Source organism: Balaenoptera ricei, chromosome 10 (genome assembly GCF_028023285.1).
Source record: "Balaenoptera ricei isolate mBalRic1 chromosome 10, mBalRic1.hap2, whole genome shotgun sequence".
NCBI lineage: Eukaryota > Metazoa > Chordata > Mammalia > Artiodactyla > Balaenopteridae > Balaenoptera > Balaenoptera ricei.
Genome location: NC_082648.1, coordinates 63,314,779 through 63,319,299, shown reverse-complemented (window position 1 = coordinate 63,319,299; position 4,521 = coordinate 63,314,779).

The window sequence follows — 4,521 nt, the reverse complement described above, 5'->3', positions numbered from 1 at the left end:
ATGGTAGTTCTATTTTTCGTTTTTCAAGGAACCTCCATACTGTTCTCCATAGTGGCTGTATCAATTTACATTCCCACCAACAGTGCAAGAGGCTTCCCTTTTCTCCACACGCTCTCCAGCATTTATTGTTTGTAGATTTTTTTAATGAAAGCCATTCTGACTGGTGTGAGGTGATACCTCATTGTAGTTTTGATTTGCATTTCTCCAGTGATTACTGGTGTTGAGCATCCTTTCATGTGTTTGTTGGCAATCTGTATGTCTTCTTTGGAGAGATGTCTATTTAGGACTTATGCCCATTTTTGGATTGGCATTGACCTGCAGGAGCTCCTTGTATATTTTGGAGATTAATCCTTTGTCAGTTGCTTCATTTGCAAATATTTTCTCCCGTTTTGAGGGTTGTCTTTTCATCTTGTTTATGGTTTCCTTTGCTGTGCAAAAGCTTTTAAGTTTCATTAGGTCCCATTTGTTTATTTTTGTTTTTATTTCCATTTCTCTAGGAGGTGGGTCAAAAAGGATCTTGCTGTGATTTATGTCAAAGAGTGTTCCTCCTTGAGTTTGACAGTGTCTGGCCTTACATTTAGGTCTTTAATCCATTTTGAGTTTATTTTTGTGTATAGTGTTAGGGAGTGTTCTAATTTCATTCTTTTACATGTAGCTGTCCAGTTTTCCCAGCACCATTTATTGCAGAGGCTGTCTTTTCTCCACTGTATATTCTTACCTCCTTTATCAAAGATAAGGTGACCATATGTGCGTGAGTTTATCTCTGGGCTTTCTATCCTGTTCCATTGATCTATATTTCTGTTTTTGTGCCAGTACCATACTGTCTGGATTACTGTAGCTATGTAGTATAGTCTGAAGTCAGGGAGCCTGATTCCTCCAGCTGCGTTTTTCTTTCTCAAGATTGCTTTGGCTATTAGGGGTCTTTTGTGTTTCCATACAAATTGTGAAATTTTTTGTTCTAGTTCTGTGAAAAATGCCACTGTAGTTTGATAGGAATTGTATTGAATGTGTAGATTGCTTTGGGTAGTATAGTCATTTTCACAATGTTGATTCTTCCAAACCAAGAACATGGTATATCTCTCCATCTGTTTGTATCACCTTTAATTTCTTTCATCAGTGTCTTATAGTTTTCTGCATACAGGTTTTTTGTCTTCTTTGGTAGGTTTATTCCTAGGTATTTTATTCTTTTTGCTGCAATGATAAATGGGAGTGTTTCCTTAATTTCTCTTTCAGATTTTTCATCATTAGTTTATAGGAATGCAAGAGATTTCTGTGCATTAATTTTGTATCCTGCTACTTTACCAAATTCATTGATTAGCTCTAGTTCTTTTCTGGTAGCATCTTTAGGATTCTCTATGTATAGTATCATGTCATCTGCAAACACTGACAGTTTTACTTCTCCTTTTCCAATTTGGATTTCTTTTATTTCTTTTTCTTCTCTGATTGCTGTGGCTAAAACTTCCAAAACTATGTTGAATAATAGTGGCGAGTCTGGGCAACCTTGTCTTGTTCCTGATCTTAGAGGAAACAGTTTCAGTTTTTCACCATTGAGAATGATGTTGGCTGTGGGTTTGTCATATATGGCCTTTATTATGTTGATGTAAGTTCCCTCTATGCCTACTTTCTGGAGAGTTTTTATCATGATTGGGTGTTGAATTTTGTCGAAAGCTTTTTCTGCATCTATTGAGATGATCATATGGTTTTTCTCCTTCAATTTGTTAATGTGGTGTATCACATTGATTGATTTGCATATATTGAAGAATCCTTGCATCCCTGGGATAAATCCCACTTGATCATGGTGTATGATCCTTTTAATGTGCTGTTGGATTCTGTTTGCTAGTATTTTGTTGAGCATTTTTGCATCTATGTTCAGCAGTGATATTGGCTTGTAGTTTTCTTTTTTTGTGACATCTTTGTCTGGTTTTGGTATCAGGGTGATGGTGGCCCTGTAGAATGAGATTGGGAATGTTCCTCCCTTTGCTATATTTTGGAAGAGTTTGAGAAGGATGGGTGTTAGCTCTTCTTTAAATGTTGGATAGAATTCACCTGTGAAGCCATCTAGTCCTGGGCTTTTGTTGGAAGATTTTTAATCACAGTTTCAATTTCAGTGCTTGTGATTGGTCTGTTTATATTTTTTATTTCTTCCTGGTTCAGTCTCGGAAGGTTGTGCTTTTTTAAGAATTTGTCCATTTCTTCCAGGTTGTCCATTTTATTGGCATAGAGTTGCTTGTAGTAATCTCTCATGATCTTTTGTATTTCTGCAGGGTCAGTTGTTGCTTTTCCTTTTTCATTTCTAAGTCTGTTGATTTGAATCTTCTCCCTTTTTTTCTTGACGAGTCTGGCTAATGGTTTATCAATTTTGTTTATCTTCTCAAAGAGCCAACTTTTACTTTTATTGATCTTTGCTATTGTTTCCTTCATTTCTTTTTCATCTATTTCTGATCTGAACTTTATGATTTCTTTCCTTCTGCTAACTTTGAGGGTTTTTTTGTTCTTCTTTCTCTAATTGCTTTAGGTGTAAGGTTAGGTTGTTTATTTGAGACTTTTCTTGTTTCTTGTGGTAGGATTGCATTGCTATCAACTTCCCTCTTAGAACTGCTTTTGCTGCATCCCATAGGTTTTGGGTCACCATGTTTTCATTGTCATTTGTTTCTAGGTATTTTTTGATTTCCTCTTTGATTTCTTCAGTGATCTCTTGGTTATTTAATTTCCTTCAATGTAAATGGATTAAATGCTCCAACCAAAAGACATAGACTGGCATATATATGCTGTCTACAAGAGACCCACTTCAGACCTAAGGACACATACAGACTGAAAGTGAGGGGATGGAAAAAGCTATTCCATGAAAGTGGAAATCAAAAGAAAGCTGGAGTAGCAATTCTCATATCAGACAAAATAGACTTTAAAATAAAGACTGTGACAAGAGACAAAGAAGGACACTACATAATGATCAAGGGATCAATCCAAGAAGAATTGTAATATTTATGCACCCAACATAGGAGCACCTCAATACATAAGGCAAATGCTAACAGCCATAAAAGGGGAAATCGACAGTAATACAATCATAATAGGGGACTTCAACACCCCACTTTCACCAGTGGACAGATCATCCAAAATGAAAATGAATAAGGAAACACAAGGTTTAAATGACACATTAAACAAGATGTACTTAATTGATATTTATAGGACATTCCATCCAAAAACAACAGAATATACTTTCTTCTCAAGTGCTCATGGAACATTCTCCAGGATAGATCATATCTTGGGTCACAAATCAAGCCTTGGAAAATTTAAGAAAATTGAAATCGTTTTCAAGTATCTTTTCCCACCACAATGCTATGAGACTAGATATCAATTACAGGAAAAAAAACTGTAAAAAATACAAACACATGGAGGCTAAACAATATTACTCTATTATAAAACCACACATGATACATATTATTTAATGGTACATACATACTCCTGGTTCAAGCTTAGGGTCACCAACTTCTTGGTTTGTTAGGGAATGTCCTGGGTTTATCATGTTTTCCTATGTCCTAGTAACCTCCTCAGGCCCAGGCAAACCAGGAATGTTTGTCACTCTACAATATTTTTTTACTAATAGGGATGCATAATCAAAAAAACTACAAAGACTACTGTTTAAATCATCTTTTCACCATACTTCAAGGGGTAAGAATGGGATACACCAGGCCCAGTTAAGACTGATAAGTCTGATCACTTTACCTCCATATGATCAGGCAATTTCTAGAAACTTCAAACATAGCCTAGTAGGACAAAAGGATCCCCAGAAAAATGCACTTTTCAAATCCTGAGTTCACTGGCCTCAAGTAATTTGAAAAGGCCAAATCCAGACCTGTTTGTCTAGTAATTCCAAACTGAGTGAAATATGAGGGTTACTTATGGTCACTATCAAGAGCAAGATCTGCTCAGAGTAAAAGAATCAAAGTGATGCCAGGCCTCCTAAGATATCCTGTCAAGAGACTGTGGTTATGATCACAAGGAAAAGACATCTTCTTGGTCTAGAATTTTCTCTTCTTGCTAATGGGATGAAACCCCACTGATAAGGCAGAGGCACTCCACCTGCCCAGCCTCTGCTCACAGCTTCAGAGTAGATGGAAATCTCTGCATGTAGAGACCCCATTATCTGAGAACTGCCACTACTTGCGAGTTCCTGTAGCATTGCTAATATAATACTCTCTGACAAATATTTCTTTAAAATCAGAGAATATAATTCTATAAAAATTCATTTTTTAATATGGCCTGTAGAATTCCAATTCATCTCACCTAAGGAAACTTATATGGTCCTGGATGAATAAGGAATCTAAAGAAGTAATAGAGTAATTATATTAAAAATCAGAAGATTTTAATTATTGAAAAAAGTTTAATTAAAAATCCATGAAGGGACTTCCCTAGTGGTGCAGTGGTTAAGAATCCACCTGTCATTGCAGGGGACACGGGTTCAATCCCTCGTCCGGGAAGATCCCACATGCCATGGAGCAACTAAGCCTGTGTGCCACAACT